The sequence below is a fragment of the Phalacrocorax aristotelis genome, chromosome 1, assembly GCF_949628215.1.
Source record: "Phalacrocorax aristotelis chromosome 1, bGulAri2.1, whole genome shotgun sequence".
In the NCBI taxonomy this organism is placed as follows: Eukaryota; Metazoa; Chordata; class Aves; order Suliformes; family Phalacrocoracidae; genus Phalacrocorax; species Phalacrocorax aristotelis.
In genome coordinates, this window is record NC_134276.1 from 214,971,445 (window position 1) to 214,995,717 (window position 24,273).

The window sequence follows — 24,273 nt, forward strand, 5'->3', positions numbered from 1 at the left end:
ATTCCTCGACAGGTCACGCCTGTGTTAGGAGGGACAAAGATTTTATTAAAATTGGGAAATGACAGGGATTGCACAGGAGAACACAGACTAAACCCGTTGGGATAAATGAAATTCTATCTTGTAAATCTGGCTTTGGGGGCAGGGTCCTTGATTTTGTATAAAACTTTGTATCTCACCTCCTGAGAGTCTTCTGTAACATGGAGTTGCCTTGTAAATATATGTGTTTGAGATACTTCTCCCAGTAATGCAAACATCGTGTAATGAAGTTACAATAACTTCAAAGGAAGAGGCTGCGTGGGGCAAAGCTGAAAAACATTTACTGTCACCCAGATAAATTTTTCCAAACTTGCTCAAGAAGAATAATTTTTAATATCACCTTCTTCAGGCGTGCCTTTTAAGCGAAGCAAAGCTGCTTCCCCTCAACAATAAGCTGCAGAGAAAACCATTTCCTGGTCAAGCCCAGCTTGTGCCAAGACAGCGCTTGGCCGAGCCATAGTGCCAAACAGTGCCGAGAACTGCGACTCACAGCAAGGCCCAATTTTAACAAGCACAACCTCCTGCTTTGCAAGGGGCTTACTGAACTCCTCTTCTTCCAAATTTGCTAGATATTGCTAAGATTAGTTACATATTTATTTCCTTCAGTAAGTGTACCCACACCCCTACAGCAGCCTCAGCTGATACTCAGGAATTACTCTTTCCTGTCCTCCTCAGCGCCATTAGTTACACAAAAAATTCAGTCGCCTGCTTCTTTCTCAAGTCCATCATTTGTGTCACGTTATCTTCATTTCACACGTCATTTAAATTCAGCAGTAACAGTCCTCGGTCTTCACTGAGAACGCTCAGACTATTTGAATTCAGTCCACTATGTCTAAACATGGAGTCAGGAAATGAGTTTTTTAAAAGGCATATAAAATTTGGGTAGTTATTTTTCTTCTTTCAGTTCATAGAGGAATTTCAAAACCAAATGTCAGTACAAATTAAGGCCCCAATGGACAACATCTTAATTTCACATGGATTACTGACATGCCTAAAATGCTTTACTACGTAAGGACCTACCAAGAGATCTCTAATGCTTCCAGCAATTCCAGCGCAGTCCAGTTGAGTCCAGTATACAACACATCCCTGCTGAAAGGGGTGTCCTGCCGTTCACGCTCCTGTGCCAACTCTAGCACTCACTTTGCTCTGTCCAACTGCGCAAATCCTGCCCCCAGCGCAGGGTCCAAGCCTGGGTTAAGGATACAGATGGGGCAATCCCCTTTGGTGGCCGTGTGGACTTAGGTTTCATTAAGGGTACTGTGAAAATAAAGCCTAAGCAACCAGAAAACAGAAAGGTTATGAAGGGAACAGAGAAATACAGATGTGACCAGATGAGCTGCAGTCTGTCCGGAAGAGGGCAGTGACAGGAAGCAAGCTTGTCCTACAACCACCAGCCCACAGCACAACATGCAACCTTGCCTAGACAGAGTACTCTGCACCACCATCATATGAAAAGGTTAAAAAAAAACAGAAAAAAGGCAATTAAAAACACGTCAGAGTATAAACTTTTCCAACAAGGTTCCTTAGATACCTACTGGTGTTGAAAACAAATAGGCAGAACACACACCAAGCTTTAAATGGTCATTCAAATCGCAGCAGCCTCGCGCCCCGTCACGCTCCTTGAACTTCAGGGAACCGACTCCTGAGCTGTGACCACAGTCTCAGCGAGGGGTCACAACACTGAGATAACTTAGCAGTTTAAGGCCTATTTGCTAATTCATGAAAATCAATACAGGGATGATCAGTTCAAAGAAGTTCATTATTGGTGTGTCTGATTTTCCCTTTAGCCTCTTTGCCTCCATCACCAAAAACACACACCTGCTTTTGGGAAGTATTTATTACTTTTAATGACAAGTGTGACTGAACCATTTTCATAGCACTGACTGGTGGCCTTTATTCTGCCAGGTATTTTTTCACTACAATGACTAAATAATCCCAACTACTTTTAAAATTTTATTCCCAACAGTGCTACCAGGTAAATGCCAGAGAGAGCTGATCCTGCTTTGAGTAGGAGGTTGGCCTAGAGACCTCCTGAGGTCTTCCAACCGAAATTATTCTGTGATCCCATGATGCAAGTATCATGTTATAAAATCCATGCAGGCTTGTTCATGTTTTTTTGGGTCTCATGAAAAAAAATTTTAAAAAAAATACATCTCTGTTGCCAAAAGGTACAGAATTGGGTGGCAGCAAAAAAGGACCTAGCAACTTTCATTTATACTGGTAATGCTTCAAACTTGTCTATACTTCTCTGAAATTATTTTCATCTTGGGATCTGGAAATTCCCTACGCCCCACTTGTTCCATTTCATAATACCATTTACACTCAAATGTATATAAGCAAATTCACTCTGGCACAGTCAGTGATACCTTATTTATTTCCTAGTGAATTCCTCTTTGAAAAGAATAAGGATATGGAGCAACCAGATGAGGGCTACTAATAAAAGGTCACCCAAAAAAAGGCAGCATGTTCTTTATTTACTATCCACATTTGAGTGTTTAAGTACGAGGGAAAATTTGACTGTGTACTTCCTCCCAACCACACTGCTCTTAATAAGTCATTATATTCCCCAGAGCTATAGTGCAGACTTTTGGTCAGCCCTAATTCTGTTTTCACCCAACTTCAACTTAGCCTCTACTTCAGCCTCCTCCAGCCCACGCACTTGTACATCGCACATGTAACCATACCTGTAAATTAACTTTAGCTTCAACAAGTTAACTCAATAAATCTGCTTTTTGTCTCCTAAAGCTGTCAATCCTTTGAAAACTAGTCCTCATTCATGCCCTTTACATGAAAGGAGGCAGATCTTAAACTCTTTGGGTAAGTTTTTCCAACCGAGCCCAGGAATTTCATGCCCACTATTGCGAGCAGGCTGGCTATCGCATCCACAGCTCTCCACCAGCCCTTCGGTTTGCGTCAACTGCTCTCGGTGGCAAGTCAAAACTTAGCATTATAGAAGGTGTATCCCAAGTACGCGCAAGTATTCAAGAACAAAGATTCAGGACTTAGAAGGCGTGCAAGTGAAAGAGGAGAGGATCAATTAGCATTACACTGTAATTCTGGAGACAAAGGTACTGCAGTCTGCAAGGAAGGACAGAACTTCTCTCCGGAAGGAGCGACAGCCGAATGCGTTCTGTGTAATCCCTTCCCCTTGCAGAGTCAGTGTAATCCAGATTACTCTGCAGCCGTGGCAGAGGATTTGAGAAGTATTCTGCGTGAGAAACTTCCAGCTGGGTTCAAGTAGGATCTGCAGATTTAAAACCAGGCAGTAGATTTAAATTCACCCAAACCACGGAAGTCAGAAATACATAGGTAACTAAAAGTTTACACAAGTTTCCTGTACTAAAAACCCACTGAATGCTCTTTGCATCGTAAAAAAGGATTAGCAGCATATAAACAATTTATATAAGGAGACTTTAACGATTTTATTGTGATGTGCTATTTAGCATTTGCAGAGGATCCGATTATAAAACTTTTACTTAGTTTTCCATGAGTCACCCTCTGAATAACATGTTTTGATTTACCTAACAGCAAGAACTCTTGGTAGGAGACTGTTTTACTAAATGTGGTCATTCAGGCCTACCATCACATTGCTGTTGGATGCAAATTCTGTAGAGATGAAGCAAATTTTGCTCAGTGAACATTAACCAATTGTTTAGTCTCACCTAGCTTTGAAGTAGTAACACGGAGACTTAGATTTTGGCTGCAATTATACTAAAGGCTTGCCTCTCAAAACCATCTGACAACGTTTGGATCACAAGTGATACTGAATACACGGCTTAATGCTATCTCAAAAGAAAAGCCAGCCAAACTCCTGGACCATGACGCGGGAGTGAGGAACTCTTAATATAATACAACACAGTCAGCTCTCAAACACGTCTAATAACAGGAAGCTGGGGTAACCTAGTTAATGAAAAACTATCGATAACAATACTGTTCTTTGCAAAGCCAGCTCCTGGCACCTTTGGGTGGTTTTATTAGCTTGGCCACAGCACCGCAGAAAGGTGCAGATCCAGCTCGGGTCCCAAAGCAACGTGGGCATGTTCCTCTAACACAGCACTTCAGCCTCGACGGTTTGTGCAGAGCAGGTTACATGTCTTTGCACAGCGCTTTACAAAGCCTCCAACACCAGGGCTGTTTCATCCAGAGCCACTACCACTGCTCTGGTAGTTGGCCGCAGTAAGGTCACCACGTGGGTCTGCTTATGGACATCACAGCCCTGACTACACACCAGGCTGCTTTAGCTCAAACAGCAGTAAAGTCCTGCAGGCTGGGGTTATTCTTCCCAAAACAGCCTCTTATCTTCATGGGAACAGTGGTGTTTGAGGCTAAGATCATCTCAGGACAAAATAGTTCTTCCAGCAAGCAAGAAATCGGCCGTTCCAAGAAATGGGAAGGGGAAAAAAAAATGGAAAAGCAGATGCCGATAGAGAAGAAAGAAGCCACATTCCTCCTCACGAGAGCAATGCGCTCCAAGGACGGCATATCCTAGCACACGGTGCTACGCGAGTACAAAGTATGCAACCGCATGTACGCCAGACAAACAGCAGCAGCCTTAAAACAATCAAAGCGATCAATGCCCATTGTCCTGAAAACACAATACAGGTAAAATTTCCACCAATTTCATTTTTTTCCATGACTAGCTCTGTTCCAAACACCGATAACTTGCCTAACATAAGACTGCTCAGAGCAGCAAAACCCAAGCTGTTGACAAAGGAGGAATATACAATATACCAATACTCTAAAGAAGAACATATGCAGGTCGAAAGTCAGTAAACAAAACAAAAATAAAATGCAGATGGTATGCAGCTAAAGCAAACTGTATGGTTCACTGCATACCTAGCAGGCCAAGAAGGAAGGGAAATTCCTTCTCAGGGTTTACGTGAACAATGAGTTTCCCTGAAAACTCCAGGAGGCCGTTCCCAGCTCCTCCGCTGGCACCCTTAATAGGAAAGCAAATGCTGGAAAGGTTGTTTCAGTTCATTACTGACCTCAGTAAAAATCTCAGTACCGGTGAACTCCAGTGTAGATCAATGTGACCTCTTGCTTCAGAGTGGTATTGTTGTTGCAGCATGTACAGCACGCAACGCTGCTTTGTAAAAGAAAATACAGCTGTCGATATTCCACCATGCTCAAATCGACGCTCCAGCAGGCACACAGGTCTAATCAAACCAAGTTCAGCGCATTGCTGCTCGATCCCACGCTCAGGATACCAGCCAAACTCTCCTCGATTTTAATACAAAACATGGAAAAGACACAATGTGTAATTGTGCAACTGCAGGTGAGGGATAAACTCTTGAAAGCAGCAACCCAGAGATTACACATGAAAATCAGCAAGTGCTGTAGCCACCCCTATCAGAGCTGTGAATAAAATGCACATTTTGGGGTACGTCTGTCACCCCACGTTAGCAAGTTTGTGACAACTGGGAATGCAAATAGAATTGAATGTGCCTCTGAAACGCTTCATTAAAATATGCATCAAGAAACTCTTTAAAAACCTTCTAAAAGCAGTGACACAGAGCACCATAACATCTAATGGCTATTTTCAACAAAACTGTGGCTCTTCTGCTGCATTGTTTCTATTGCATTAAAATGTCAGTAATGGTTAAAATGCGAAAAATAGGAAAGTCTCACCAATTCAAACCAAACCGCAAACCACTTTGTAAGATCATGGAATTCTGCAAGTTAACAGACAAATGAACAAACATGCACACCAATAAAACTGCACAAGAAGAAACATGCCAGCTTCTATTTATTTTAATTTGCTGTGTTCTGCAGTTTAGGCAAAAAGGGCTGTAGCAGTCGAGTTTTGCTAAAGCTGGAGATAAATTTTGGAAGATTTAATTTAAGAATTAAAAATAATTTTCTTTTTCAAAATGGCTTCGATTCAAAGCAGGGATGTGAATGGAAAAAGTTACAAAAGCATTTCAGAACCTGAAAATAGTGAAGACTGGAACAAACATGAAGTCATCTATGGATAATGCTCTCCAAATATAAATTCCTACGCTCAGTCTTTTGGTAATACTTTGATGTGTGCTGTGGTTAAAGACAGAGTTGAAAGAAAGGACAAAAAAGAGGTAGGTTCTTTAGTTGCATGTATGTGCAACTCATTATTGCAAAATTTTAGTTCAGATATATAAAACATTGGCACACATTTTTACAGAAGTTTCCATCTCATGTTTTCATAGGGGTTTAGAATCACTAAGGAATTTCTGATTCTGTGAACAATTCCAAATACTAACCTCGTTCTACTGACAGCAGGCACACAAAGTATGTACCAGGCATGACCTAGCAAGCCAGGAGAAAGACTGGAGTAGAGAACTGTGCTCTTCTCATGTCCACTTTTTCGGCATACGTGAGGCCAATCTTTCCTCCCTTAATCACGTGGAAATCGATAGAGAAAATACATATATTGGAAAAACAACTCGCTGACTTATCGCTTACAAAACCAACTGAAATAGGGTAAGAGGAGACAGTATGACCTCGTTTACCTGCAGTACACTGCATCTCTACTCAGTCAGCTTCTTACACCTAGTAAATGTATGTTAGCGCATTTACTGCTTTTGAGAAACGAGGCTGAAATCCAAACTTTAAATAGCTGAGTTATTTGTTAAGCCCAGAGAAATACTCACTAAAAAATAAAAACAAAAACCCAGGCAGTTAATCTTTGAACACAAGTGCCACGACAACAAACCCATTTGTGAGATTTTATCTTGGGTTGGTCACTGAAGGTGTCGGAGCCCTTTTGATGTTGGACAACTGGTTGCTCATTTAACTGAATTTTCTGAATTGATATAACAGCAGAAATGCAAGAATATACAGCAATGTATTACTGAACAATTTTAATTTAACAAATCTTATTTAGCTGATGTGAATGACTACCCTGCATGCCAACTCTTCTTCAACCAGCCTAGTTTTAGGCTCTAATGGACTTGCAACTCAACAGAAGCCATTGGCGTACTGGCACAAGTCGCTACAGGAATGCAGTTTAACCATTAATTGTAACTAATCATGTATTGTTTATCAAATCTCTACTGTCACTTGGAAGAGTTCCTAGCTGCAGCAATTCTCACATCTTACACAATATGTTTAGTACAAGAGCAGTAATGAAACTTCATTCACATAGTGTGAAGGAAGTAGAGAGAAGTAGGTATTATTAATCCTGATTTTCCAGATGGGAAACTGCAGCACAGAAGAATGCAATGACATGCCCAAGATCACAAGCAGAGAACTGTAATTTTGACTTAAAGGTTCTGATGTAAATTTTCCCTGCTCAATAGAGTCAACTGCTGTCCTTGAAAGCTCTCAGGACTGACAAACAGCTTTCACTGAGCACTTCAGAAAAATCTGTATTTTCAGGAGCAAAATGACCTATATTTCAACAATAAAATCTAATGCAAACATTAGAAGCCATACTTACGTATATTATTAAGCATCCAGCAATATTTTTCAAAACCAGGATGTGTAACCAGAGGGTCCTTCTTTCCTGGTGTCTCTTTAAAACTCGTTACCTTGCCCTTTCCCATGAAGCCACAGCTTCCTCTTGCCCCTTGCAGACACGCACAGCCTGTCCCTAGGTGCTGCGCAAGCAAGATGACCAAAGACTTGCTAGGATTGATGCCTGGGGAACATTTCATGCGAGGAATACGGAAATACACCCAGGAAGATATTTCTGGAAGAGTTCCAGAAGTGGCTATCTAAGGTAATATTAGCAAAATCTAAAGGATTTCCGTTCGTCCTTCCTTCCTCTCCCCACGCAAAAACCTCGCAAAGGCGTTAAGGAGCATAAAGTTACTTTGCGATATTTAAGAGGCATTCTTAACACCGCTGCTTCATCCGCCAGCCAAACAAAACTCTGCTCTCGCTGTTAACGTACCGCTCGTCTCAGAACTGTAACAACCTGCACTTGCAGCCAGGGACCAGTGTTACACTTTTCGTGCGCTGTGAGAACGATCCTCTCAGAATTAAATGCTGCCAATCCTGCATTTTCAGTTTGCAGTGAATTAACAATAAAAGTATCAGGAAGTTCTACACTTCTGAAATGACTTACTAAAAATATCTTGTCCTGCCAGAGAAAACAGCAACATGAACTTGCTCATCGGTTTCCAATAACGTACTTTCCCCAACAGAAAAAGTGCTGGTGATACCAACAGCACAGAGAGATGTTCATCTTGGTATATATAGATGATTAAAACAAAGACCCACTATAGACTGAATTTTGGCTGCAAATATGCTGATGTCTGCTGGAAGCAGCTTTGCAACCTCCTCTGGAGAGAGTGGTGATTTTCACCTGTGTAATCTGGATCCGAATCTAAAGCTCTGTTCTTCTACCCCCAAAAAAATAAGTTACTGGAAAAGGAACTCGCCACGATTAATAGGAACATGCCCATCAGGCAGCTGTATACATATTTAAAGTAGTTAAACTAATAGACCACGATAAAAATATAAACACCTTTTCTGGTAAAATTAAAGCACTATTAAAAGGAAAGAAAAACACAAAGATTTACCTCCGTTCTTGCTGAACGATACGTAGTCAGAACAAGACAAACTGCATGCTTCGAGCCGTTAATAAAAAGAAGAGCAAGCGAATGAATAGCTGTCGGACGAATCCAAATAGTTTTTGTTTCTCTGCTGCAGTTTCACCACTCCCACAGGGTAATTTTTATGTTCACTTTATAACGAAAGCAAAGTACAGGTCAGAATAAGAAAGGGAGGAGACCAAAAAAACCTCCACTATATTAGTCAAAGTTTGTCATTCTTGCTATCTTGTTTTCAAATAGGGGAAACAGGGCTGGTGTGAGAAAAGGGGATTTAGAGGGGGGTGTTCTGCTTATGCTTAATAAACCAGAAGCTCGGTTCATCTGCATTTTATATGATCTGATTTGTAAAAGCAGGAAGCAAGAAAACCTTTCAAGTGCATGATTTATGGAAAGGCTATCACATGACTAAAAGGCACAGAACAAGAAGGGCCAAATTCAACTTTCATTTATGACTCTGTAGACCTCTTGTAGCCCTGTTGCCTTGGGCAGATTTAGTCCGTTCAACACAAAATAAAATATTTGGTCTCCGTAAAGACACAAAGCCGTCTCGGAAGCAGAATTTAGACTCTGCTTTTCAAACACAACAATTGTTTCGAGTCCGTCCAATGTAGAATTTCTGTACTGGACAAAACCCACGTGACCTATTTGTAGGGTATTAAATAAATTTCTGCCACCCCTCCTTTGATCACTCTGTCTCCAAAGAATCCCGCTACCCGTTGCTGATCTACACTCTTGGGCACTCACACACTCCTAGGAACGTTTTAAAATCTACTGTAAATACATAAAAAGCAGGATAGCCCACAAGTGCATTGGAAACTCTCTCTTGCATTTCATAAAGGAAGTTAATGAAAGCGTAGACTCATTTTATTATTTGGGGAACAAAATACAAGGATGTAACATCCAGCAAGCTACGGAAATTTTTGTTCAAATGAGAATGAGAAACGGTAATGCTCCGGTTTCTGCTCTGTTGCCAGCAATTAAGCCTACATTTCCATGAAAAGCTGAGATTAGATGAGCTACAGGCCTTTTTTTTTTTTCTCTCTCTCTCTCATGCAGGGACTAAGAGGGGAAAGTGTGAGAGGTGAAAGGAAAACCGAAGAGGAATGTTGATTAGGATGCTACCTGAGCGCTAAGGAAAAATGGAGAGTACCAGAGGGTGAGAAACTAGGAGCAAACATTATGGAAGATGGTGAAACAGAACCATCCTAGCAGAGGCGGCATTTTTCTAAGTGATGGCCTCAAAGCACTGCTGTCCCTCGAGCAGCTCGCTCAGATGGCAAAAGGTTAAAAGCACTGAGGAAAACCTGAATCATCTGACCTAAAAATGGAAAAGAGGAGGGAAAAAAAATTACTTTGTGGTATAAGCTCACTTTTAATATGATGCCCTCTTTTAAGTACTGAAGGACTCTATTACCTTCTGACAAACACTTGGTGTTTCACATTATGTGTGCAGACAGCAGAACCACAATGGCAATTCATTTTATTAGAATGGAGTCAGAAACCTCATCTGTGTTTCACACACCATAGCAGCAAACTATGCATCAGCTGTGTGAATTTTATACATGGGGTTTTGTGATACTATCAAGTGTTTCAGCAGTATGTAGCTTTATTGGTATGTTCAAAAATGACACAAGCATGCAATTATTACACTGGCATCTAACAAACAATTAATAAAATGTTAAAAAGCCAATTATGGCAGAATTCTCTGTGTTGTCCGAACAGGAAGGCATGGGGGGGGCACGCTTCACATAAATGACCCAGCAATAACATCTGTAGTTGAAAATACGGCTGATGGTCCGTAAAGTGTTTCTGGTAGTCTCTGAATACCAGATCCTCAGCTATTTTCCTGCACTTCAAAACAGTCAGATCTATCTTCAGCATGTGTGTGGCAGCAACCCCAAGAAAGATTCAAAACAAGATAAAAATAGGGGGTTTTGTTGTTTTTGTTTTTTTTTTTTCTTTTTTTTCTTTTTTTTTGTTTTTTTTAAGAGTAACTGTTTATCATACCGTTCAGGAAGTGGTTCTGTTTGAGAAATCCTGAACAAAAGCAAATGCTGATTTATAAACCTGTCTTCACTGGAGTAGCTCAAGCATCCTTAACCATATGCAGTGAATAGGATATATCATTCATGTATACAAAACACTTTCTGGAAGGCTTTGCATCCATACACCAGTGACTAGGTTACTGGTGAGTTAGCCACTATTGGGATTGGGTTTATCTTACTCAGCTACAGGTGCCAAAAAATTACAGGCTTACTTTATGTTCTTGAGCAGCTGTCAAAGAGGAAACTGCCGATGGTAAATCTTGTTAAATTCCTTAAGAATAAAAATTTGCATGAACATCAGAAACAGCTTTGCAGGTCAGCGTGACAGAGAAGCAGATTTCTGAATTCTCTTAGGTAAATGCTACTTTCTCCAACTGGAATGCAGAGTTTCCCAAAAAGAGATCTTAGCATGAAAAAAAATCTCAAACCTCTTACTCTGTTTCTTGCTAATTCACTCAGAAGTTACAGGCAGACTGGAGATGAAGAACCGTAACGGAGTCACATACTCACAGAGATGGAATTCAGGTGGGGAACTAGACAGAAAAGGAGTAAAAACAGTACGGAGTAAAAACTCAACGAGTAAAACCAGAGAAGCAGTTCTGAAGAACAGAAGTTGTACGCAAAGATGCTGAGTCCCTGAACAACATGGCTGCAGATCAGGAGCACGACCAACCGCTGTGCCATGTCCTGTGTTACCAGCAGCAGCCAGGAACACGTGCTGGAAATGCGCTGAGCTTGAGGTCATCCACCCATCTTGTTCTGCACAAATACACTAATACTTGTGGATTATTAAAAATGCTTAGTGTTTTGTGGGGGATTTGTTTGGGGTGGTTTTTTTTGTTTGGTTTTTTTTTTGGGTTTGGGGTTTTTTGTTGGTTGGTTGGTTGATTTTTGGTTTTTTGGGTTGTCATACCTGTCAAACACTATGCTTCACAAAACTTTGACAGAAGTTAAACTAGAGGAAAAAAACCAAAACAACAAAAAAACCCCAAGTGATATGATTGCTGCTGGACCCCTGAATCCCAGCCTTCTACAGTCGCCTTCTTAGATCTCAGAACCCTTTAGAAGAAATAATAAAGATCTGAATGGTCTAAAACCAATACATTTCTAAAAACATGATGTTCGTCCTTCAGAGTGAAGACAACTCAGAGCTGTGTTGAGTTATAGGAAGAATTAAAAGCAGCCAGAGACCTGCAAGGGATGGTGCACATCAGTCAGGGAACCATGTATCTGATGCTGCCAACCCATCTTTGTACAAGTACGTAATGGCAAACATGTTCTTTGAATTGTTTCATTTATATTCCATCATTCATTTCCTCAGGGTCCCCACCAAAAAATGTGGAAGAAAAGCAAATCTAAAAAATTCTTTCTAGGTTGATTACACACAGGAATAGGAAAAATAAATGCATGCCTGTCTACTAGTTCATTCAAGACATATGCCAGACAGGAGGCATTAGTCACTCTTCTGAGCACAATATTAGGATGTTGACTGCAGCAGTCAAAGACCAATGCTTGAAACTGGAGCCATCAAATTTGTTTCCTGGTCAAAATTCACAATCAAAAGAGATTTCTCAGAGGAAGGGTTAAACATGGGAACAGAGGAGAAGAAACTGAGACTTGGAAGGTGACTGTGCCTCGAAGTTTAATTGTCATGTAATTCCTCCAGAGGAAAGGGAGTGTTTCTGCATGACACAGCCAGCAAAACATGCAGGAGTCACATCCTGGTAGAGCGTTACAGCTCCAGCACATTTGACCTTGGAGGACAGCTTTGTGCCTAGGAACGCTGGCCAGGTGAAGATAAAGGGAAGGAATGCAGAGCAAAGGGAAAGGGATTTATTGCCAGCAAGGTATTAGGAGGATACTGCCCTTCTTGTGCGAGAGGGCTTACGTCTGGATCCCCAACACAGATCTCAAAGGAGGAGCCGAGCAGGCCTTTGTCACAGTATTCTGGAAGTCCAGGGACAACCCCCACCGCTGGTTAAGTGGTGTTGCCAGGCTGTACGCCAGAGTTTAGCAGCATCACCAAAGATAAGCATACACACATTAACCATCTCTCCGGCCCTGGCAAACTCCCACAGGAGTGGTGAATTGAAGATGATCTTTCTATACCCTCCGTCCTGCAGGACTAGCTGCAGTTTCTGGGGACTGAGGTACACCTGAACTGCTGTTCCTTCCACACTTCCCCATCACTTCTGTCTACCCTATCCCCCTTCCCACTCAGAAGGAATACTGCAAACTAAATTAGTTTAATAAGCCATTTCTATGCATAATACTGTTTCATATTATATATCCATTACAGTGTCTTCAAATGAATCTGAGGATAGATTTGACTCACTTTGCAAAATCTGACTCATGCTTCTTGGGTATGGAAAAAACAGTTTGCAGAGTTGACTCCTGTAGGCTGTGAACTCTTGAATCTCACCGTAGTTTTATTTAAGCAACAGCCATGTTACCAGACCACCAGCTCCCTGTGCATCTTTAGCAGAAAACAAGGAGAAAACAATAAGCACAGAGTGAAAATAGTTACCTTTTGCTAGACAGGAGCACATGGCATAGTGCTTTTTTGAGGAAGCAGCTATGTATGTTTTAAAGAAATGTGTGTTTCATTTTTACTGAAGTTACACACTCAAAGTCTAAAGGCAGGTGGTCAGACTAAGAAATCAAGTCAATATTAGCTGTTTGCTTAGCCAGTTTAGATTCTGGATACAAAGGCCAAACCTCCCTATCGTTCAAGTTTTGTAAGGTTATACCCGCTTTGGTTTCTGAGGAGCTACTTACGTATTATGAATCTGGACAGGCCCTTGTGAATTTACACTATGTGTACACAAGAACCAGCAAACCTGTTCAAAGTAATTACTTGAAGGGAAAGTTACCCTCTTCATTCTTTTTACTGGTGCTCTTGCTTATCCTCTAGGCTCCCCTCTGATGGGATTTACAAACGTAGCTTTCACACAGCAACTGTGCAAATATTGGAGCTCCAACAGTTTTTTTTCTGATGAAAAAACCATATAAAGTCTTCTCCATTTGCAAATATATACTTCCCTAGCGGATGGAATGCCATTTAAGACTGGCTCATTCAAAATTATACGCATGATTTGTAATGTCTGTGCAAACATGGGATCTATTCTAGGGACATACTCAAAGGCCACTACAACATGAGCTGCTTCTGAGAATCAAAGACGCATTCATGCTTCCTCTGAAAGCAGCAATTACTTAAGTAAACAAAGTATGATTTTACTTGAAATTATTTTCACTGAACTGCTAATTGGTGATTCTTTGTAAACTCACAACCTCAAAATGATTCAAAATGCAAAGAATCTTCCAAGGAGGCAGATTCATTTATTGAAGAGGATACTGAGAGAAAAATATGTTAAAGGTAAGTCTGTCTGTCTAAAATGCCTAGACACCTGGTTCCGGTGTGCCCGTGGATTTGAGGGGGTTTACATCAGATGCTAAAGTAGTCCAGCTAATGTCAATGTCATTCAACACCAGAACGGTATCTTGAGAACACAAGTTCAGCTTCCTTCTAGTGCTTCCATGGCCCAAGAGAGGAAGAGTGATCCAGAGAAGATACCTGGACACAGCTTGCAAACTCGCACAGAACACTAGTTATTAGCCAAACACCTTCATCAACCCTCTGGTGACCTACAGGGGCTACTCAGAAAATACAGCCAGACTCCACTCAGGAGCACGCAGCCAAGCGGCAAGCAGCAACACTCACGAGTTGCAACAAGGCAAATTCTGATTAGATGTAAGGAAAGAAAGTCTTCAATATGAAAACACTGGCAGATGGGAACAGAAAGGTTACCAACTCTCCGTTCTTGGAGATTTTCAATTGGTAAAGGCCCTCAGCAGCTCAGCCTAACTTCCAAGTCAGGTTTACTTTGAGCAAGAGGTCAAACTGGACTGCCTGAAGAGCCAAGCCTGAAGAGCCAAGCCCAGTTTATCACTAGCATGGTTGAATGAGACGATGCAGCCTGCTTCAAAAACGCATACTATGGTGCCGTGCTCTACCTGCAAGACTTGCAAAACTGCAGCACAGCTACATCCCGACTGAGCACCAGGCACAGCGTAGCTGTAGATGGAGCGCAGCTACACACTGTTGCTTCTCCCAGGTTGTACTTCCCACTGACTACTATTATCTCAGCACTTTGCCCTACGAAAAAACGTGGGAGAACCAGGTCTTACATGGCCTGGATTTCCCCCAGGTAAGCCATTCTAAGAAAACATTTGGCAGCAATTTGATCAGAAACAGTTGCTGTTATGCGAGACTTGTGGACGGGGAATGTAAGGTCCCTGCCAGCTAACTCACCTACCTGAACAAGGACGTGCATCAGGCAATCCTTCACACTGGCTGAAGAACATCCTTCCAAGAGGATTTTCTTCCACAGAAACACCACCTCTTGTCTCACAAAATAATCTATAGCAATTACAAAAATCAGTCAACTATTTTCCAGAAGTCACAAGTTGCAGTCTAAAAGTAGAGCTGCTCAAAAAACTCCCAAACACAACAATTTTTACCCTGCAAAACACTGATTGCACGGAGATGTGCTGATTTCAAACAAAGTGCTCTATAAAAGGCAGCAAGATTGGCCGGCAGGCCAGTCTGTCCAGCTTCCTGCCAGGCCGCCTGCCAGCCCCAGGGTGGGTACTCCAAGCTCCTTAATTCACACAAAAAAAAAAGTCAGATATGAGAAGGCTCCCACGGGATGGGGATTCTGCTTCCTGTAGCTCTCAAATGAAAATAAATCCTGTATAGGTGTGTGTGCCAGGAAGGACAGGGACGCCTCCGCTATCGTACAGCATGAATGGCTTCTCAACAACAGAAGAAGTTTAAGAAAACTTGTTGAATTTCAGAAGACAGATGCCATTGCTAAGAGCACAGGAGGGAGAGGATGAGACATCTCTGCACAAGTCTGTAGAAGGAAGACAATAGCAAAGAAATCCAAAAGCAAGATGACAAATTAGAGATGGGGAATCCCTGTCTTACCCCTTCTGCGGTACGTATGCAGCTACTGTATTTAATTAAAATAAATTACAGCTAGCTTGTACACGTAGTGCAGGGCTTTTAACACCCCCAAACTGAAACACAGCGATGCGCAGTAGCCGTCCTTAGGAGTACACTCTCTTCTGTGTTTCTAGGCATGGAATACAGATGCTCTGTCACAGTACAGTTGCAGCAAGGCTGACGGACCAACACAGAACAAAAAGCCCAAAGAGTTCTGCTTTTATAATGTCTACTTCCTCAGCTCCGTATGTGGGATTCCTGCCAGGACACTGGTAACATTAACGGAGAATGCAAAGCTGGGCATCAGTGTGTCAGGCTGCTTCTATGCAAGGGTGTTTCACTGAACAGTTGTTTCTTCTAAGCACGGCCATTTAACTCCATTGAACTAAACTATTTCTGCAACACTTGGCTGTGCAAGATAGATGCGTTTTCCTGGTTCACCGCTGCATCCAGAGTTTAACGCCTACTTGAATTCACTTCTTGAATTCGCACCAGCAGCAGCACCTCAGCGCAAGAACTTCTCTCTGCACAGAGATTCGTACTTGGTGTGCTGCACGACACCTGGGCGAACTGTCCACTGCGGCAGGGTAACGGCAGTTTGGTGGGGGTGCATCAGCCCTTCGCCTCTGAGGGCCAGAAGGCGATCAGGTGTTCAGGAGCGCTGCTGAAGTGCTGTGCCACAGGACCTGATGACAAAGCAGAGTACATGAACAGCCTGACAGTGTTGCTTTCTGGTGATACAAACTGCGTTTCCATCACCACCGGGCTATAGGTCAGCCACCCATCCGTGATGCTCCGAGCTCTAGTTGATTGATGCGTAAGATTAGTCAATATTCATGTAAAGCAGTCCACAAAAGTCTGTTATGCCAGGAGGTTTTGAAATTCCAGCCTGCTAAGTAAAATGAACAAGGAAATACCTCTTGCCAGACCATGCCCGTAACAGAATTAGGGATGTGATGTACCCAACAATACTCTCAATTTGAAGCTGTTTAGTGGATGTTTGGACAACAGAAAGGATCAGTTAAATCCTACCTTAAGCAGCTGCAGAATATCAGTCAATATCATTTGGAAAAAAACCCCCACATTTTATTTATTCTTGTCTTTGAGAAAGCATAAGTGAGAAGGAAACAGATTTTAACTAACCTTATAGAAGTCCATAATAATTCTAATTCAAGACTTTAAAGTGCTTTACAAACAGCAAGTAAAACGTACAGATCTCTGACAGGAGAAATGAAGCAGGAAAATGCTAAGCAACTTGTCCGAGCTTACGCAACAGATGAGAAGTACCAACAGAACGCAGACCTCCAGCCTCCACGTCTGTGTCCTGTTACCATTTTATTTTAAAGGACCGAAATCTTATTTTGTGTTACAGCGAGGTTTTTCACATAGCTCTAAGTGTTAATTCTGAGCTACATCTCCACATATTTTTTTCTTCTGATGGCATATCACTTCACCCATTATCTCCTCTATACACGCGCAATTTGAGAGGTTTAGTATTTCAGAATCAAGAAAAGAAAAAAAAAAAGTCCTATTTTATTCTAAGGAAAATTCTTCTTTGTACAGACATACTGAATCCAGGTTTGAACTAGCACTCGATCTTACGAGGAGAAAAACCACTGCTTGGAAACTGTAGGAAAATTAAAAGTGCTAAGATGCTACTAAATGTATACATTTAAGATGTTCCAATTTCCTGCATTAATATGATGTAGCATGTATTTTAGGTATTATCTGTTCAGCTGTACACACACTTCACTGCAGGCAGAGATGAAACAAAGAAATGTGCAAAATGCTGACAAACCCACCGCATAACATTACACTTTGGAGGGAGCTCTACGGATGAAGACAATTTTTAAGAGCATTCCTTTAATGACAAATTTCCTTTTCTTACACATGCATTCTGTAGCTTATATGCAGACAGCTTTGCGCTTACACGTAGAGCAGTGGGTGGCAGGCCTCTGGAAAATTTACATAGCTTAGTACAGCAGCATCCAGAGACATCAGCTAGCTGTAAATGAGCTCGACTGGGTATCAGAAGTAGTACGTGTGCCATCCGCACTGTGCTTTGCTCAGACTAATATATCTGGCTTTCCAGCGACACCAGACAGATTGGGCAGAGCCTGTCACACTGAAGGGTGTATGACATGGCTTGTGGAGCCTTTGTCAGCCACAGAACTTTTGAAAACGTCCTTGGGTTCTGGTCCCTGCTCTGCTGGATACCCGTCATGGTACCTTTGTGCGGTAAATGCTCTCCCCCATCACCTAAGTTACAGCAACAAGCTCCAGAATTTCTTTAAATTGGAGAGTTGTTTGTACACAAGGTAACATTAGGTACTTTATTTTCAAAGTCACCTGGGTTATTTAAACTCTTACATTACACTGAAGGTACTAATATACATCTAAACTCATAAGACAGATTTGAAAGGTCCGTGATTATCTGCAACAGATACATCCACCAAGACATCAACTTCCTCCCTCTACCCTCTGTTCCACCTTGTCCTGTCACTGGGAGGCTGGTTCCATATGGAGAAAACCATCTGCCTCAGACAAGCTCAGTCTCGTCCAGAGCTTGGCCCATCCAGAAGGATTGTAAGACACTCCAGACAGTGGCGTACCAGTGGAAGAAACCCAGGGGACTATCCACATGGACCATGCACATAGCCATCATCCTACTCAAAAGGACAACAGCTCACCTCCTGAAAGGCTGACAGAGCTGGTTGTCATTTTCCAGCCTGAGCAGCTAGTCTAGTCCTCCAAGACAGTGAGCTAAGAAGGTTTATCAAAGAAAGGACATGCCTCATGACAACACAGCATCCAGGATGAAGGGGGAGAAGGGAAGAAACATGTCTTCTGTAGAAGACGAGACAGACTTCAGTCTCACAAAGAGATGCTGAAAGACCAGAAAGAACGCATTTCAGGCATGTTCATTACTTGACATATCTGTAATGATTCACTGTTTTAAAGACAAAACAAATCCTTCTTTTCCTTTTCATATGAAGTGACATTTTTCCCGACTACCTTCATGCAAGAGTCAAAGCCCAAAGCAAATGAAACTGTGTGATATACATGTGATATATAAAACTGCAGTCTCAAGAAGGCTGAATCAGTGATTTCTTCACTTCCAGCTCACAGGCTGTACTGCCTCCATCCCTCAGAGATTAAACATTAGTCGCTGTGATTTACCTCTGTCCATCCCATGCTGGCTGATAAGCAGGTGGGACTCGATGACCAAGGCTACCCAAAGACCTGGTGTCTTTGCAAGTGAAAATGGGTTGTGATATAACTGTTCACAGCAACATCAGAGAACTTTTTTTCTAGCTAAGGGCTATGGGCCAAGGCTTTTACATGTATTTAGCAAGCCAGGTCCACGTGTTAATAAACATGTCAGTACTGTTCTATATTAATGTGAACAAATAATGTGAAAAAATAATGTGATAGTAGGCTATATGAAACAGTTGTGAGTCATATATAGCCTTGAGGATATAGGCTCCCACCCCTGAGCTATAGAAACTAGCCTTGGTTAGGGGAAAACAAAAACTAAGTGAAGTCTAATAATGATTTGTTAGTCTCAGAGTTTCATGTTAAGAAAAATTATTACCAATGCACAAATATTTGTAAAATCAAGATGATTTGTTTTTTCACCCACCTTTTCCACAGAGAGGTTTAAAAAGAGCAGTACCCCACCCTCTGCCTGATGCTCACTCTTTGCAGCACCAAGAGACAAACATGGCTGCAGCAGTGTATTGAAGATCCTGCCTTCCCCCGTTAACCCCATGTGCGTCAGTGTGCAAATATATTTGCCTGAGGGAACTGAGGAAGACAACAGAGTAAGCACCACTGCAGGTTGGATACCTAACTGTTCTGAATAGGTAGTGTTCTGAATTTACATTTGCAGCACGAAAACTGGTGAAAGGTGAATTCCTAGGTAAACTCTGGATCTTAGATCTAAAAAGATCTGAAAACAAGTGCTTTCATCTTTTTTTTAAGCAAGAAATTAAAACAAGAAAAAAAAATGAGAAGTTTTGCTGCTAGGTGTCTTCCAATTTCAAATATTAGAAGCCTTCAGAGAGCTGCAGTTTTAGAGTATCAGTCAGGCTCTGATAACAGAGAGAGCACTGGTGAGGAAGGCAAGAACACATGCCATTTACCACTTAGCCTGGGAATGCATAAGCCAGCTCTTGTGAACACAGATGCATATATTCCAGGTTGGTACATCACCTTTTTTTTTTTTTTTTTCTTTGCAGTTGCAGAGAAGTTGTTTTAGCAGCTGTATGACTACGGGAAAGGACACGGAGGGGAAAGATACAAGAGTCCCACTCCCTGGGGCTTCTTGTACCCTAGAATCAGGCTGCAGACAGCGAACCAAAAACTGACAGCCCATCCCTCAGCCCTGTGACTGCAGTGAGAAACACGGGTCATTGCAGCAAACAGCTCCTATTCATCTGGCACAAGAGGAAGGATCCTACAATGTGCACAGAAAAGTTTCTCATTGTTAATGGTGGTGCCGGAATTTTGAATGTGAAGCCATGAGACCACAGATACAACTCATAAAATGAAAATCTGATAACCAGTTAGCACACTCCTCTCTTCGCAAAGCACACATTAAACTTACAGGTACTTTCATATCTGACAAAAATTAAAAGTGCTCTTTTAAAAATAAGTTGTGTTTTTATGTTTCTAAGTCATCTAGAAGACAGCACTGTCAAAAGGAGAGTTTCTTTTTGAATACCCGCTGCCTGTGTTAATGGCTACTTCACACACGTCCAATAACACTGACCTCTTTGTGGTTTGTCTCCTTTTGTGCCATACATGCTAGTGGACCTTCTCAGAAGAAAAGGTATCTGAAGAAGAAAATGGCTTTCTTGACCATTGCTGTCTGTACTTTTTCCTTCAAGCTTTCCTCATCATTCACCTTCCTCAGCTAGCAGACTGAACAGCAATTCGCTCCATGGCACCTGTTCGCTCACACGTGCAAGGACTGGGCTGCCTCGTGAGGCCAGACTTTGGGCTTTCACTGCTAAAGAGTCAAAATATTAGTATGTATCATTGTGTCTGAAACCTGAAGTAGGTGTCCTCAATTCACAGATACAAGTGACTCTGACAAAGCGATCTCGTGGAAGGTGCACGAGTTAGCAGAACTTCAACTGCCAATACAATGCTCATCTGGTCCGTTCATTAGACCACCCTCCATCCTCCCACAACCAACCAACAATTCAAAGAGGACTGTGGCAGCAAAGACTTCTACCCACCCTAAAAACACCTGTGTGCATACACAGACACACACACACACGCTTGTATATAAAATGGTCCCCAATATTACCATTTCTTCTATAAGACATTAACTAGAATGAATACGCTGACATGGCATGAGGTACTCCTGTCAACATCCTGCAGAGCAGAAGTGATCCTTGAGCCCATATTTTAAAGTGCAGCATATCTATGAATACAACAAAAGTTATTTTGGGTCATTTAAGTACAATGTTGAAAACCCTGATGTTTGTGCCTTGCAATAAAAGCACGCAATTAAAACGCACACTTTAAAAAGAAGTATCTGTCTGGCAGGTGAGGCCAGTAAGAATACGAAGTTCCCTTTTCCAAAACGAAGGTAAGAGCAGATTTAATACACAAATCTTGCTATAAATCCTGGGGGAACTGCAAAGCTGTTATTTCCTATCCTGAGGTATTTAAAGAGTATCAAAGATCTCAGAAGCCAAAGCCTGAGCATTTTAAGGAAATGCCCACGGAGGAACTAAACCCAGAACTTCCCACTTCCCTCAGTGTCGAACAACCTAAAGGACAATTTCAGTATCTGATATCCAACTAGGAAAACATCAAGGAAAGAAAACAACAGTATTTCAGAAAGTTACAATTTTTAAGATCAAGGGATTCCGTGTCTCCTGCTATAACATGGTGTTTTTACCTGGAGCTCCAGCTGCACAGAGAATTTTGGCAAAAACAAACACATGTCCCTCTTCTTTGCGCACACGATGTTCCTAATACACAGAACTCCTTATGGGCTCTTGGCAGAATTCCTTTCTTACCTGCTCCCAGCAATGCCCGATTTTAATAGCTTTCTCCAGTTGTCAGAAAGCCACACAGGTTATACAGCGTGTGACCATCCTCCAGAGACCGACAGACCAGATATCACAACTTAATCATCCTTGCATGCCTGACGATTTATTAAGCCACCTCTACCTCAAGGGCTGCACCATCCATTTGGATTTGTCCCACCTGCGGTCCTGCAGTTTCCGGAACTTATCTGATGACAAACCCAGAGGAGGACAAGCTGGCAACGCAACAGACCACGCACTGGAGCAGCTCACTGCTGTGATGCAGTTGATATTCCTCATGAGAACCCGACAACTACGAATGGCACTCCTTGTACAGAAGGAAGGTGTTAACAGCTGTCCTGGATGCATCTTTGCTTACTGTAGCATCATTTATGCCAAAAAGCCTACTGAGCACACCACACCATCCCCTAGCCTCATGGGCAAACGGAAAGGGAAATTAAGGAAGCCTTTGGTCATTTCATTAACATTTTCTGTATGAATTTTAATTCATACCGAACTGAAAATTCATTCCAAAATGAATTTTTTTTAATTTTAAATAAAGAAGTTTATCACACCACGCCACAGCTTTTATTCTTTACCCAGCTAAGCATTTCTCAATGTATTTTAGCATGACACTCTAACAGAAAACTTACTGTAAATTACCAAGCAAGAAATTGGGATAGCAGGGAGCACTGGACAACAGCAGTTTGCCAGAACAAACACCAACGATTTCATTGATTATCACTTTCCAGCACTGACTACATGTATTGCAGGGAAAAAGCTGACCTGGTTAAGGACTTTTCCATTTCTAACTATCATCTCAGGGAATGTGCTAAGGAAACAATCGTCCTACTGAATCATTTCAAGAATTTTACAGCCAACAAGATTTATTACCATAAAACAGGTCTTGGAAACTACAATATTTGAGGAGACTCAATAGCTATTAAATCAGTGTGGAAAACATGATGCTGAAGGAATTGCATATGCCTGACACATGTTCTACCAGTTTTTTTGTTTTTAATAGGAAGCGTCTAAAAAAAGCAAGTCTGCAGAATTACTTAAACTTTTCAGACAAAAAGAGACACAGGTATAAATGAAAATGACGTTCGTATAAGTAACAGAAAAATTACAAATAAAGCACCACACAAAGGCTGTTTGACAAACTGGAGTCATCAATAATTTCAAAACCTATGCGTTAAGAACATATCCCTTAGTAAGTAAGCTGAGACACATTTTGCAGACTTATAGATATTTTAAAGTTGAGTCAACAATACATAGAAAACCTCACAAAATCTTTTAATGAGTCCACTTGTTAGCTGGTGTGAAACCAAATTCAGAATAATCTTAGGTTTTGTTATTACAATTGCAATGTAGATATTGTTAACACATAGTACATGCTCTGTTCAAGACAGTTAAAAGCATTTATCTTTCAAATTTGCCATTGCCGACTACAAGTGAATCAGAAAGATGAGCCGTAAGGCTTGCTATCTAGAACACCACTGAAACACATCCTGCTTTCTTGACCAAAATGGAGAAAACTCCTGCACTAAACCATAAACACATGCACCACTCTCAAGTAAAGGGTTTTAATTTGTTCAAAAACAGCCAGAGATACAGCAACCTTAAAGCAAGGTTAAAACTTTTCTGGCATCAACTGATATTATGGAGAACACTAACAAGATCTGGGGCCCAAAACCCCCTTCCAGCCCTTCTCGCGTTCCTTGGTCTGATTCTTCAAATTTTATCAGAAACAGTCCAAGAAGTGATAAAGCCTTTCCCTATGAACCTCTCCTCTCCACACCCTTGGACCGTCACTGCCACAACAACAGTAATAATGCAATTACATGACACCATCTTGAACTACTTTATGCCTTAACCCAGTAATGAGAAAGGGAGAGAAATGATCTACCCAATGCAACTCACCCTGAACCACATGGCTTGGAACCAGGTAACTCAGAACAGCTCAAACTGCATCTGCTACACTTACAGTCAAAGAAATGCCAGAAAACCAATTGCCTTCTTAATTAAATGGATGTCTTACAGTCTTACAAAAGAGAAAAAAATCAGCATTCTTCTTTGCCTTACCTTATGGATTGTCCTGGTTCGCTTGTGCAACTCAGTCACCATTTCTTCTTCTGCAATACAACAAAGAGAAGACAAACTCTGTTAAAAAAAAAAAAAAAAAAGTATTTGCTTGAACTGAAGTTTCTCATTATATTGGTAATTAATGCTTGAAGCTTACTATTTGCTTTTAGTCAGCACTAGAAAATATTTCCATCGTTTTCTGTTACTCTGATTTGATTGCCAAAATATTTCTGTTACATGAAACTGCTCTATCGATGAACTGTGGAGACTGCCTCGTGATCTGACCGTAACATTGAAGAACCAGAAATCAATTCCAAATCCTATTGCAAAGTTTACCAAAGAAATTCCTCTTAGCTATAGAGAAAGAAAGGGAAGAAATCTAAAGAATGATTTAACTGCTCTAAGATAGCTGTGTAGGGTCTTGTTAGGCACTGACTGTTCCTTGTCGGCCTCCAGCACCTACTTCAAAAAGGTGACGCCTTTCCCTTGGTCTCGGGTCACATCTGCTAGCCCTA

The 24,273-nt window shown here is 41.5% G+C and overlaps 1 long non-coding RNA gene across 2 annotated transcripts in view; it reads right to left on the reverse strand.

Annotated features, from left to right (window-relative positions):
• The window catches only part of LOC142051921 (uncharacterized), a 124,861-nt gene that overhangs the window by 38,010 nt on the left and 62,578 nt on the right, over positions 1–24,273 (reverse strand). For both annotated transcript variants that reach the window (XR_012658673.1, XR_012658674.1), the window contains exon 3: positions 23,759–23,836. This is a non-coding gene — a long non-coding RNA (uncharacterized LOC142051921). The remainder of the gene's footprint in view (positions 1–23,758; positions 23,837–24,273) is intronic.